Source organism: Somniosus microcephalus, chromosome 21, assembly GCF_052327205.1.
Source record: "Somniosus microcephalus isolate GS21.2 chromosome 21, FLI_Smic_1.0, whole genome shotgun sequence".
In the NCBI taxonomy this organism is placed as follows: domain Eukaryota; kingdom Metazoa; phylum Chordata; class Chondrichthyes; order Squaliformes; family Somniosidae; genus Somniosus; species Somniosus microcephalus.
Window position 1 is genome coordinate 23,460,868 of NC_141007.1, and position 15,283 is coordinate 23,476,150.

The following is a 15,283-nucleotide window of genomic DNA, read 5'->3' on the forward strand; positions in this document are numbered from 1 at the left end:
TTTCCTCTGCCCACCTGGGACTCTCTTGCCATGTCGGAGCTCCAAGTAGAGCGCTTGTTTTGGGAATCTCATATCGGGCATGCGGACAATGTGGCCCGTCCATCGGAGCTGATCGAGCGTGGTCAAAGCTTCGATGCTGGGGATGTTGGCCTGAGCGAGAATGCTGATGTTGGTGCGCCTATGCTGCCAATGGATTTGCAGGATCTTGCGGAGGCAGCGTTGGTGGTACCTCTCCAATGCTTTGAGATGCCTGCTGTACATGGTCCATGTCGCTAAGCATACAGGAGGGCGGGAGTCACTACTGCTCTGTAAACCATGAGCTTATCGTATGCCTTCTGGAAGTCCATATAAATCACATCCATTGACACTCCCTTGTCTACTACTGTAGGAGTCTCTGCACTCCTAACAAAGAATCAATAACTTACTGGAAGTTAACAAACTGAATTTATTGTCTTAAGAACTTTACAAAACAAGAAACTACAGGAGAAGCTCAAAACAGGTCTTTTCTCTTTCAATCCACACGAGGACTGGCTGGCCCCGCCCTCTACCTCTGACGTCATCACGTTTCCCGCCGAAGGGGACGTCACGTGACCCACGTGATGACGTCATCGCGTCAGATCGCGATGTTGTCGATCTAGCTCTGTTTAACCAGAGCCAACTTGAAAGGTAATAACATTGGTTACAGACAATTATGTAAGTCACTGTAAGAGTCTCTTCGTGGTTTTGCCACATACGCCCCCCCAGAATTGTCTTTAACGAAAAGAGTCAATCGCTGAGGAGGTCGGACAAGTCTGTTGGACCGACTCCGAAATTCCTGGAGGGGAAAACGCTGAGCAGGCGGCGAACTGGTAGGCAGCATAGCGTTGTCAGGTGTGGTAGTGGCCGGCGGCGCGGCGGCTGCGCCAGCTCGATCGGTCGTTCGAGGTCCAGGTGCGCAGGCTTGAGGCGATCGACAGAGATGGGATCCGGTTTGCCCCCAACGTCAATCATGAAACTCTTGTCCCCTGCCTGCAAAACCTTGAAGGGTCCGGCATACGGCGGTGCGAGTGGGGTACGATGGCCGTCCTGGCGCACAAACATGAACTTGGCTTTCGACAACTCCCCCGGGACGTTGGACGAAAGCAAACCGTGCCGTGAGGTCGGAACTGGGCGGAAACAGCGGGCCGCAGCCCGGAGGGTCTCTTTTTGTGTGGCCGCGGACCATGGTCGCGTAGGTAATGGCAGGAATTCACCTGGGACTCGAAGCGGTTGCCCGTAAACCATCTCCGCCGCCGACGACTGGAGATCCTCCTTCGGCGCCGTGCGGAGTCCTAACATTACCCACGGTAGTTTGTCGACCCAGGATGCATCCAGTAGGCTGGCCCTGAGCGACGCCTTCGAGGAGCGGTGGAACCGCTCGCACAAGCCGTTCGCTTGGGGGTGATGGGCCGTAGTGCGGTGGAGTTTAACGCCCAACACGGAAATCACCTCGTTCCACAGTTCGGACGAAAATTGCGGCCCCCGATCCGACGAAATATCCGCAGGGACACCAAAACGGGCTACCCAGGATGAAACGAAAGCTCGAGCAACGTCCGCAGATGTGGTGGACGTCAGGGGAACTGCCTCCGGCCACCTCATGGTGCGATCCACCATCGTCAAAAGGTACGTAAAGCCCCGGGAAGGTGGGAGTGGTCCCACTAAGTCGATGTGAATATCATCAAATCGCCATTCTGGGACCTCGAAGGTGGCGAGCGGGGCTCTGACATGGCGCTGCACCTTGGACCATTGGCAAACAACACAAGTGTTCGCCCAGTCCCTGACGTCTTTGCGTATTCCCCTCCATACGAATTTGGAGACCAGCAGTTTTTGCGATGCCCGCACTCCAGGGTGTGATAGGCCATGTAAGGCATCGAAAATCGTACGACGCCATTTAGACGGGACGATCGGACGGGGTGCACCCAGCGAACGTCGCAGAGCAGAGTGGTACCTGCGGAATGGAAAGGCACATCCCTCGGCTGGAGGCTGTTTGGAACCGAACGAAAACCTTGGGTCTCCGGGTCGTCCGCTTGGTCAACCGCCATCTGTGCGTAGTCAATGCCCAATTGGACGGCCTGGACGGCGGCGCGGGATAGGCAATCGGCGACGACGTTGTCCTTACCGGCCACATGTCGGATGTCGGTGGTGAACTTCGATATGTACGTCAGCTGCCGTTGCTGCCGAGCCGACCATGGTTCCGCAGACTTGGCCATTGCAAACAGCAATGGCTTGTGGTCGACAAACGCGATGAAGCGTCGTCCTTCGAGGAGGAAACGGAAATGGCGGATGGCCAAAAACAAAGCCAACAGCTCTCAACCGAAAGTACTGTACCGGCGTTCATGCCGTTGTAGCTGGCGGCTAAAAAAGGCCAGGGGTTGCCACGCGCCGTCGACCCACTGCTCCTGGACGGCCCCCACCGCGTAGTCTGACGCGTCCGTCGTGAGAGCGATGGTGGCTCCCGGGGGTGTGCTAACATGGTCGCATTGGCGAGTGCGGCTTTCGTCTCCTCGAAAACACGATCCATGTCCTGTGACCATACCACAGGGTCCTTTCCCGTCGAGCCTCTGAGGGCCTCATATAGAGGACGCATGAGCTGTGCAGCCCTGGGGATGAAACGATGATAGAAGTTAACCATCCCCAGGAACTCCTGTAAAGCTTTCACGGATTTCGGTTTCGGGAACGCCGCAATTGCTTCCACCTTGACCCAAAGTGGCGTTGCCCCCGTGGGGGTTATGCGGTGGCCCAGGAAATCCAGTTGCGATAGGCCGAAACGGCATTTGTCCGAGTTAACGATGAGGCCATGCTGCTGAAGCCGTCTGAAAAGGACCCGAAGGTGCTTGAGGTGTTCCTCCTTGGAGGTGCTGGCAACCAGAATATCGTCCAAATAAACAAACAGAAAGTCAAGGTCCCGCAGGACTGAATCCATGAGGCGCTGAAACGCCTGTGCCGCGTTCTTAAGCCCAAAGGGCATTCGCAGGAATTCAAAGAGTCCAAAGGGGGCAATTACCGCTGTCTTTTCGACATCCTGAGGGTGCACCGGCACCTGATGATAACCACGGACGAGGTCAATTTTGGAGAAGATGGACGTCCCCGCCAAATGTGCTGAGAAGTCCTGTATATGGGGAATTGGGTAGCGGTCGGGCGTCGTTATGTCATTGAGGCGGCGATAATCCCCACTGGGCCGCCATCCCCCGCCAGGCTTGGGGACGATGTGGAGAGGGGAGGACCGGGGCTACTGGACCGACGGATGATCCCCATTTTTTCCATCACGTGAACTCCGCCTTTGCTGCCGCTAGCTTGCTGGGCTCTAAACGTCGCGCCCTGGCGTAAACGGGCGAGCCGGTAGTCAAAATATGGTGCTCCACCCTATGCTTGATGGTCGGAGCCGAAAAGTTGGGCTTCGTCAGCTCGGGGAAATCCTCGAGGAGATGGGCGAAATCGTCGGGCTGCGGCCGCGCACATGAAAGCGTGTGTGACGCAGCCGTGCTGCGCGCCCCCGAAATATCGTCGAGCGTGGCGGCGCGAACGAGGCGTCGATTTTTCACGTCCACCAACAGGCCGTTGGCGCCTAAAAAGTCAGCACCCAACAGGGCCTGTGAGATTTGAGCGGTGATGAAATTCCAGCTGAAAAACTGTCCACCGAAACATACTCGGACGAGGCGCTTCCCGCAAGTGCGGATCGAACCCCTGTTGGCCGCTTGCATAGGGGGACCACGGCTGCCGGAGCGAAGGTCTATGACCGAGGCGGGCAGTATGCTGCATTGCGCCCCCGTGTCGCATAGAAAACGACGGCCGGAGATGGAGTCGGTTACGTAGGTGAGATTCCCGGAAGCACCGATCGCCATCGCGGCCGCGGGGGAAGTACTGGGACCGGCGTGCTTGACTCGCGGCGGTCTATTCGACGGTCTGGTAATGAAACTGCACGGCGAGCGGCAGCAGCGGGCCTTCGGGCCGAAACGGGCGTGGTAGTAGGAGAAACCGGTCGTCGGAGGCGCCTTTGTCGGGGCCGGGCTCTTCGTGGCGGGGCGTTGCGCGAGGGCGCAGTATTGTTGCCGGACCGCGTAAATCTTATCCGCCTCTTCGGCGAGCGCGACGCAGTCTGCGGTTTCTGCTCGGGCGAGGGACGCCTGTACTTGCTCAGGAAGTTGAGTAAGGAACAGTTCGCGAAACAGAAAGCACTGGGGCTCGGACCCCAGGAGAGTCAGCATATGACTCATCATTTCCGAGGGTTTGGAGTCTCCTAACCCTGGTAGAGCCAGTAAACGGCGAGCGCGCTCCGCTTTGGTGAGACCAAATACCTGCAGCAATCGTGTCTTGATGGCGACATACTTGTCAGCAGTCGGAGGACTCTCTAGCAGGCTGATGATTTTCGACGCCGTCGAGCTCTCGAGGGCGGAGACCACGTGGAGATATCTGGTCTGATCCTGAACGATGTTGCGGAGCTCAAATTGCGCCTCGGCTTGCACAAACCAAGAGGCTGCCTGTTGTTCCCAGAATTGGGGGAGCTTCAAGGCCACTGCATTGGCCTCCATCACTGTCCTGTGTTCGGCGTTCACCGCAAAAAACGATCGCGAGGAATCAGGGTCACCAATGTAGGAGTCTCTGCACTCCTAACAAAGAATCTATAACTTACTGGAAGTTAACAAACTGAATTTATTGTCTAAGAACTTTACAAAACAAGAAACTACAGGAGAAGCTCAAAACAGGTCTTTTCTCTTTCAATCCACATGAGGACAGGCTGGCCCCGCCCTCTACCTCTGACATCATCATGTTTCCCGCCGAAGGAGACGTCACGTGACCCACGTGATGACGTCATCGCGTCAGATCGCGATGTTGTCGATCTAGCTCTGTTTAACCAGAGCCAACTTGAAAGGTAATAACATTGGTTACAGACAATTAATGCTAGAGGTAATAACATTGGTTACAGACAATTAATGCTAGAGGTAATAACATTGGTTACAGACAATTATGTAAGTCACTATAAGAGTCTCTTAGTGGTTTTGCCACACCACGTTAGTTACATCCTCAAAAAACTAAACTAGGTTTGTTAGACATGACTTGCCCTTTACAAATCTATGCTGGCGCTCTCTCTCATCAGTTCACATTTATCCAAGTGCTTAGTCATTCTGTTCCTAATAACAGATTCTAATGACTTCCCCACAACAGATGTTAGACTAATGGGCCTGTAATTTTCTAATTTATCTCTCCTGCCCTTCTTAAATACTGGAGTGATGTTGGCAATTTTCCAATCCAAGGGGACAATTCCTGAATCAACTTATTCAAATTAAATGGTGTTCTTGGTTTTTTTTAAAGTGTCTGCCTACACATGAGATGTATTCAGATTTGAACTATTTTCTAACCAATTGGTAAATTAGGATCCTTGGTTAGCAGAGAAGTTATTGGGTTATATTGTCACATGCTCCTAAGTGTTATAACGGAAGTGATCTGCACCTTTACCATTTTTACTTTGTGTTTCATACTGGCCAGAGGCTGCCCGGGAAGAAAGACCTTGTGTTTCATGCTCCTCTTCAGTGGTTTTGTAACGCCAGTGAATCTTTCCCTGGTGGAGCAGTATCTGGCAGCTGTGCCAAATCATGCGCTCAGATCTGACACTCACCATGTGGCATATTATCTTCTGTTTCCCCCTGCCTCGGCATTATGGTTGAAGAACTGTTTATGATCAATTTGTTTTGTGAATGAAAGGATTTAGGTTACAGGACACACTTGCATCTCACAAACTGAGAGACTTCATTTTTTTTGTTACAAAAGCAATGGCCTCTACTTGTACAGTCCTGTGCTTTAGTGCTTGCTACTGTCCATACACTGTTGTTTTATTGTTATTGATAAGCTGGCGCATGTACAAGAAACAAGGATGTTTCACAAATAAAACTTTCATCTGTGTTGTATGTACCAATACTTAAAAGTTATGCCCATTTCAGAATTATGGACTTCTGATGAGACAGTAAACCGATGCCCCTTTTGCCTGTTCTGGTGGTTTAGAGGAACATTAAAGATCCCATTACACTATTCGAAGAGCAGCTGCTGTCTTGGATAAAATTCCTACCTCGAGTAATTCCACCAAAAACAGCTTAACTACTCATTCATCTTGTAACTGTATGTGGGATCTTGCTGTGCACAATGGACTACCTCATTTGCCTACAGAACAGTCACTGTGCTTCAAAATAATTAATTGTATGGAAAATGTTTTCAGATGTTTCTGAGACGTAATAAAGCACTCACACTGTAAATAGAAGCTCCTGGGCCGGGGAGGGGAAAAAATCGGCAGGCATTCCCATTTCAATGACGCTTGCTGGGAAGTGTTTATGGACCTCCGCTGAGGCTAGGATTGGGTGATGCCCTCTCCAAGACACTGTCTGTGGTCACACATCAATAATGTTGAGGTACTGGTGGACTGGTAGAGCCCGTGGACTGACACCTCAAACACTATCAGTACTGGGGGATTAATGGTGCAGCTCTGTAACTGTGTCACTGGAGTTCCATCAACTAATCAGAAAGTGAATCAAATTAAAATTTCGCCCTTTGGTTTCTTTCCCCTTGTTTCTTATACCTTTATTTTAATATTACTTTTAACCATTTTCTAATGTATCCTGTTCATTCTATAACTTTACTAATTTTTTTGTTACTCTTGGGCATTGATGCAACTGTGAAATGGTTTTCTCTATTGCATCAGAAGGAATGAGATTGAGTGGCAGGATGTGGAAACTTACACAATAAGTTGCCTTGTGGCCTGACCATACCCGGATAAGATTGGTGGCGTCAGTCTGCTGTGCCGAGAGCAGAAGGCATTGTCTTCATATTCGCAGATCGCCCCCCCCCGGCCAGACTGGGCCACCAGGGAGTTGGAAAGAGAACCCACCGTCTGCTCGAATAGATAGCTTAAGCCTAACATTACTGGAGGCTGAAAATGGAGGTTAAATCAGTTACTTTAAAGCTAATTTGTAGCTCGCTCCACTTAACGTAGCATAATTATCATTTTAGTTAAGTATGTGATTATCGTATCGATTTAATGAATGAATCGATCAATTAAAATGGAAATAAGAAAGAAAAACAATCTATGCAGAGCCTACAGATAATTTTGAGGTGTGTAGAAGAAATATGTTAACTGGACTAAAAAAAAGTGCAGAGAAGAGTAGAGAGCAACATTGTGAAAAATGTTAACCAAATAATAAAACCACTTTCAGTTCATAACAGCAAGAGAGTCATTAGGGAGGAAGTTAGAACTCTGAAGAATTTTTTAAAAAAGGTAAAATAATTGAAGAAGGAAAAGTAGTAGGATTAATGATTAATTAATATTACACCACCATGAGCCAGCCCAGTTTCAAGCAGTTGTTTGGGGTGGGGATTCACCCTCCCCACTCCTGCTACCTTCATTTTATGCCCCAAGAACACCCAAAAATGAGCAAAAGTCTGGCCTCAGTTACTTTTTTTGGGCGGGGGGGGAGGGAATTCCGATCCCTTCACTCCCTATGTCCCAAAAAAGTACTTTCACATCTCAGGATAAACAGATAGATTTGTTGTGTGCCCAGGGATCACACACCACTATATTTCGGTTTACTAGTTTTATCACATGCCCTCGTGACCTTCTTTGAGTTCACTAGGCAGCAGAGTAACACTACACTAGACTGTGACTTAGACTTTAACTGCCAAACAAATTTACTAAACAGTAAAAATATAAGTAGCAATTACATATTGTTGATATTAAGCTTAATTTAAGTAAGTAAATAAGAATTAGTCACTATAACTATACATAATATTCTGATGTGGGGGATTTTTTCCCCCTTTCTCACCATCACACAGGTTCTCTGGATTATCTCTCCAAAAGCTTCATATTGATTTCTCAAATTTCTCAATTTGACAAACTAAGAAATACTTTGCAAAAACAACTGGGACCAAGCAAATTGTAAATTAAAACAGCTAAAGTCCAAAAGAAATGTATGTTCAAATCTGTCCCATAAGATGTTTGTATTTGAATTGATAAGCCCCTCTTCAACTGATTGTATCAAAATAAGATTGAACATTTTCTTTTATGTGAGTTGAGCTGGTTTTTAACTCCTGGTGTATTGTGAGACAGAGTATAGAAGCAAATACACATGAAACATTCCTAATAGTTTAAAAATCAATGAGAACCCAGGGTAAAACATGGAACTGGGTAAGAAGTTGGATTTAAAAATAGGAAACAGATGGCACGAGAGAGGTGGAGTGTGTAATTGGGGAGGGGCGGTGCTGAGTGGAATATCGAAGGAATCAGTGCTTGGGTCCCTGTAGTTTATCATTACCATAAATGCCCTGGTGCAGAAACCAATTCCAAGCTTGTTATTTTGTAGACAACACTACAAACAGAGTAACAGACAAAGGATGTACTTTAAGCAGAAATAAAAACAGAAAATGCTGGAAATACTCAGCAGGTCAGGCAGCATCTGTGGAGAGAGAAACAGAGTTAACGTTTCAGGTCAATGACCCTTCGTCAGAACTGGAAAAAGCTGGAGATGGAACAGGTTTTTAAGCAAGTGTAGGGGCAGGGAAAGGGAGGAGGGGAGGAAAGAACAAAAGGGAAGGTCTGTGATAGGATGGAAGGCAGGAGAGATTAAGAGACAAAAGGGATGATGGTGCAAGGCAAAAGGAGATGGTAACGGGACAAGTTAAACAAAAGATGGCTCTAGATGAAGTGTAAATGGCGCTGGCAGAATGAAAGACAGCTGCCATGTGGGAGAGAGGAAAAAAAAGACTAGGGGCAGAGGTTATGGTCTGAAATTGTTGAACTCTATGTTGAGTCCAGAAGGCTGTAAAATGCCTAATCGAAAGATGAGGTGCTGTTCGTCGAGCTTACATTGAGCTTCATTAGCAGTGTAAGAGGCCAAGGATGGTGAGGTCTAAGTGGGAGTGGAGTGGAGAATTAAAGTGACAGGCGACCGGAAGCTCGGGGCCACCCTTACGGACTGAACGGAGGTGTTCCGCAAAACGGTCACCCAATCTGTGTTTGGTCTCCCCAGTGTAGAGGAGACCGCATCATGAGCAGCGAATGCAGTATACTAAATTAAAGTTCAAGTAAACCATTGTTTCACTTGGAAGGAGTGTTTGGGGCCCTGGACAGTGGGAAGGGAGGAGGTAAAAGGGCATATGTTGCATCTCCTGTGCTTGCACAGGAAGGTGCCGGGCGAAGGGGAAGAGGTGTTGGGGGTGATAGAGGAGTAGACCAGGGTGTCGTGGAGGGAGCGGTCCCTTCGGAATGCTGAAAGGGGAGGTGAGGGGAAGATGTGTTTGGTGGTGGGATCACGCTGGAGGTGGCGGAAATGGCGGAGGATGACCCATTGAATGTGGAGGCTGGTGGGGTGAAAGGTGAGGATAAGGGGAACCCTATCGTGGTTCCGGGAGGGAGGGGAAGGAGTGAGAGTAGAAGTGTGGGAAATAGAATGGACATGGTCAAGGGCCGCATCAACCACGGTAGAGGGGAATCCTCGGTTGAGGAAAAAGGAAGACATGTCGGAAGCACTAGTATGGAAGGTGGCATCGTCGGAGCAGATGCGGCGGAGACGGAGAAACTGGAAGAATGGAATAAAGTCCTTACAGGAAGCGGGGTGGGAGGAAGTGTAGTCCAGATAGCTGTGGGAGTCAGTGGTCTTGTAGTGAATGTTTGTCAATAGCCTATCCCCAGAGATGGAGACAGAGAAGTCAAGGAAGGGAAGGGACTAGGGTCCTGAATTTAAATAAAGGAAACTCTTCTTCTTAGGCAGTCCCTTGGAACTGAGGATGACTTGCTTCCACATTAAAAATGAGTTTGCAGGTGACTGATTCCAATGCGGGACCTACAGTCTCTGTCACAGGTGGGGCAGATGGTGGTTGAAGGGGCAGTTGGGTGGGGTGCTTGGGTTGACGTGCGCTCCTTGCGCTGCCTGCGTTTGGCTTCCGCTTGCTCCCGGCGAAGAGACTCGAGGTGTTCGGCGCCTTCCCAGATGCTTCTCCTCCACTTTGTGCGGTCTTGGGCCAGGGATTCCCAGGTGTCGGTGGGGATGTTACACTTTTTCAAGGAGGCTTTGAGGGTATCCTTGAAGCGTTTCCTCTGCCCACTTGGAGCTCTCTTGCCGTGCCGGAGCTCCGAATAGAGCGCTTGTTTTGGAAGTCTCGTATTGGGCATGCGGACAATGTGACCCGTCCATCGGAGCTGATTGAGCGTGGTCAGAGCTTCGATGCTGGGGATGTTGGCCTGAGCAAGAACACTGACGTTGGTGCGCCTATCCTGCCAATGGATTTGCAGGATCTTGCGGAGGCAGCGTTGGCGGTACCTCTCCAGTGTTTTAAGGTGCCTGCTGTACATGGTCCATGTCTCTGAGGCATACAGCAGGGCAGGTATCACTGCTGCCCTGTAGACCATGAGCTTAGTGCCGGGTTTGAGGTCCTGGTCTTCAAACACTCTCTTCCTCAGGCGACCGAAGGCTGCACTGGCACACTGAAGGCAGTGCTGGACTTCGTCGTCGAAGTCTGCCCTTGTTGACAGTAGGCTCCCGAGATATGGAAAGTGGTCCACGTTGTCCAAGGCCTTGTCGTGGATTTTGATAATCGGGGGGGCAGCACTGTGTGGCGGGGGCAGGTTGGTAGAGGACCTTTGTCTTTCAGATATTTAGTGTAAGGCCCATGCTCTCGTATGCTTCGGTGAAGGTATTTACGATGGTTTGGAGTTCGACCTCCGAGTGAGCGCAGATGCAAGCATCATCTGCATACTGTAATTCGATGACGGAGGATGGGACGACCTTGGATCTGGACTGGAGGCGACGGAGGTTGAACAGTTTCCCGTTTGTTCTGCGATGGTATGAGGCGCGAGTTGGGTAGGATTGATTGGGGAATGTCACTCAAAGGGTTGACGGTGGATAGGCAATGGCAAACATTCAAAGATCGCATGGATGAACTACAGAATTTGTTCATCCCAGTTTGGCATAAAAATAAAACAAAAAAGGTGACTCAACCATGACTAACAAGGGAAATTAGGGATAGCATAAGATCCAAGGAGAGGACATATAAATTGGCCAGAAAAAGCAGTAAACCTGAGGATTGGGAGCTGTTTAGGATTCAACAAAGGAGGACAAAGGGATTAATTAAGGAGGGGGAAATAGAGTATGAGAGTAAGCTTGCTGGGAACATAAAAACTGACTGTAAAAGCTTTTATAGATATGTGAAGAGAAAAAGATTGGTGAAGTCAAGCGTAGGTCCCTTGCAGTCAGAATCAGGGGAATTTATAATGGGGAACAAAGAAATGGCAGACCAATTAAATACATACTTTGGTTCTGTCTTCACAAAGGAGGACACAAATAACCTCCCAGATATGTCAGGGAACATAGGGTCTAATGAGAGGGAGGAACTGAAAGAAATCAGTATTTGTAGGGAAATGGTGTTGGGGAAATTGACGGGATTGAAGGCCGATAAATCCCCAGGGCCTGATAATCTACATCCTAGGGTACTTAAGGAAGTGGCCCTAGAAATAGTAGATGCATTGCTGGTCATCTTCCAAAATTCGGTAGACTCTGGAACAGTACCCATGGATTGGAGGGTAGCTAATGTTACCCCACTATTCAAAAAAGGTGGCAGAGAGAAAACAGGGAATTATAGACCGGTAAGCCTGACATCGGTAGTGGGGAAAATGCTAGAGTCCATTATAAAAGATGTAATAGCAGAGCACTTGGAAAACAGTGACAGGATTGGACAAAGTCAACATGGATTTACAAAAGGTAAATTGTGATTGTCTAATCTACTGGAATTTTTTGAGGATGTAACTGGTAAAATAGATAAGGGAGAACCAGTGGATGTGGTGTATTTGGACTTTCAGAAGGCTTTCGATAAGGTCCCGCATAAGAGATTAGTGTGTAAAGTTAAGGCACATGGGATTGGGGGCAAGGTATTGACTTGGATAGAGGACTGGTTGGCAGACAGGAAGCAAAGAGTTGGAGTAAACGGGTCTTTTTCCGAGTGGCAGGCAGTGACCAGTGGGGTACCGCAGGGATCGGTCCTAGGACCCCAGCTATTCACAATATATATTAATGATCTAGACGAGGGAACTAGATGTAATATCTCCAAATTTGCAGACGACACTAAGCTGGGTGGGCGTGTGTGCTGTGAGGAGGATGCCGAGAAACTCCAGTATGATTTGGACAGGTTTGGTGATTGGGCAGAAGCATGGCAGATACAATATAACGTGGATAAATGTGAGGTTATCCACACTTGGTGTCAAAAACAGGAAGGCAGATTATTATCTGAATGGCAATAGATTGGGAGAAGGGGAAGTGCAACGAGACCTGGGTGTCCTTGTGCACCAGTCGCTGAAGGTAAGCATGCAGGTGCAGCAGGCGGTTAAGAAGGCAAATGGTATGTTGGCCTTCATAGCGAGAGGGTTCGAGTACAGGAACAAGGATGTCTTGCTGCAGTTGTACAGGGCCTTGGTGAGACCACATCTTGAGTATTGTGTGCAGTTTTGGTCGCCTTATCTGAGGAAGGATGTTCTTGTCATGGAGGGATTGCAGCGAAGATTCACCAGACTGATACCTGGGATGGCGGGAATGACGTATGAGGAGAGATTGTGTCGATTGGGTTTATACTCGCTGGAGTTTAGAAAAATGAGAGGGGATCTCATTGAAACTTATAAAATTCTAACAGGACTAGACAGACTAGATGCAGGAAGGATGTTCCCGATGGCCGGGGAGTCCAGAACCAGGGGGTCACAGTCTAAGGATAAGGGGTAAGCCATTTAGGACAGAGATGAGGAGGAATTTCTTCACCCAGAGAGTGGTGAACCTGTGGAATTCTCTACCACAGAAGGCAGTAGAGGCCAATTCATTAAATATATTCAAGAAGGAATTAGATATATTTCTTAAGGATAAAGGGATCAAGGGATTTGGGGAGAAAGCAGGGACAGGGTACTGAATTTGGATGATCAGCCATGATCTCATTGAATGGCGGAGCAGGCTCGAGGGACTGAATGGCCTACTCCTGCTCCTATCTTCTATGTATCTATGGGAAGAGTCGGAGATGGACCATGTGAAGGTGAGGGAAGGGTGGAAATTGGAAGCAAAGTTGAATGAAATTTTCTAGTTCAAGGCGAGAGCAGGAAACAGCACTGATACAGTCATCAATGTACCGGAAAAAGAGGTGAGGGAGGGGACCTGAGTAGGACTGGAACAAAGAGTGTTCCACATATCTCACGAAAAGGCAGGCATAGCTGGGACCCATGTGGGTTCCCATAGCAACACCTTTAATTTGGAGGAAGTGAGTGGAGTCAAGGGAGAAGTTGTTCAATGTGAGAACAAGTTCAGCCAGGCGGAGGAGAGTGGTGTTGGATGGGGCCTGTTTGGGCCTCTGTTCAAGGAAGAAGCGGCGCACCCTCGGGCCACTTAAAGCTCAGGCCACTTTGTAAGCAAATAACTTAAAGGAGTTTGCTTACAAAGCAATAAAGTTAATTGGTTGTGAAGTGCTTTGGGACATCCTGGGGATGTCAAATGCAAGTTGTTTCTTTGCTTTAATGATTTTTCACAAGCATTTGGATCAGTTCTGCAATTGGGGTAGACAAATGGCAAATTACATTTAACATTGATAAATGTGAAGTAGTTCACACCGGGCAAATAAATGAACACTAGGTACACAATGAAGTGAATGAAATTAAAAGAGGAGACTTTGAAAGTTACTATTTTCAGTGTTGAAAGGCACAATTTAAAAAAGAATAGAATGTTGGGATCTATAACCAGAACAGTTATGAATGTCCTACGTAAATTATGCTGAACCTTTAGAATGGATTGGTTCAAATTAACTTGGAGCGCTACCTACAAGTTTGGGCATTGAGCTTGAAAAGGGACGTATAAGTTTTGGAGAGTAAGCAGGGAAAAGTAAAAATAATCCCAAGGAAAAAGAAGACAAGCTGTGAGGGTATCTTACAGACCTTCGTGTCTCGAAAGAAGATTAAGGTTGGGGTTGATTTAGATATATCAAGTATTAAATGTTACAGATGAGGTGAACCCTGAGATCACTTCAAGGTAAATCAGGCAGCAGGACCTGAGCACATACACTTAAAATAGAAAAAGCAAAGGGTGATAAAACATTTGGTATAATCGCCCATGCAAGATGGTAAAGTAAAAGACACTGGGGCATTCAAAAAGCAGTTGAACAGTAGGCTGGGGGAATAACAACAGAAAATGCTGGAAAAACTCAGCAAGTCAGGCAACATCCGTGGAGAGAAATTTGAGTTGACGTTTCGGGTTTTTTGCTATCGTACTAGTAGGCTGGGGGAGTTGGGAGTATTAAAGAGTCGAGCTCAATGGGTAAAAAGGCCTTTTGTCATCTGGTCTTTTTCTTGTGTTTTTTAATTGGTCCCATCAATAAAATATACTCTTTTACTTCCCCAAATCCTGCTCTCCATTGATAGTCTTCCAGCTCCTGCACTATAACAGCTTCCTTTCATCTATTACTGTGGTACACTAAACGCAGGAAACAGCAATTAATTTTAATCGTTACACAACCAGTTGGGCAATCCACTCCCACGTGACAGTCTCTCTGAACAGTTCAGCCGCAGTTTCTCTCGCTGGCTTGCTTTTTTCTGCTGTCAACAGCCCTTTGGAGCATGACCCGATTCCTTAGCTGGTGCTCACATGCTGGGGAACACGAGCTCGGCTCCGCTACTGGTAACATTAACCCCCCGAGGCTTGAAGACAAGTGAAGTCAAATATGTTCAAAAGTAAATGAGCATATTGGGGGGGGCGGGGAAAGCAGAGCACCAACCCAGCAAAATCTGATCAGATCTGGTATGCCACCTGGCTAAATCCTTTAATGTTAACAACTGATCGAAGACAAGCAGACAATTGATTTAATTTCTATACCTGAGGAGTTATTCCACTCCGGCATCACAAACGGAATTCCCTTCTCTTCAAAAATAGAGGGAAGGGTTAGACCCAGGTATCTACAGAGACCTTAGCCTCACAATAGCAGTAGGTAAACTGTAGATGCCATAATGAGGGGTAGCATTAATGAACACTTAGAAAGATAGAAGTTATCATGGATTCAACTCGGCACTGTAATGGGCAGGTGATGCTTGACTACTTTATTTGAATTCTTAAATGAAATTACTGAGTGTATGACATAGAGAATGCAATTCGTATGGTATGTTTGAACTTCCAAAAACTATTTGTAATGTGCCTTTTATCCGAGATTAGAACCCATGGAATTAAAGGTAAAGTAGTGGAATGGATAGAGAGGGACCAAAAGCAGACAGTGGAAG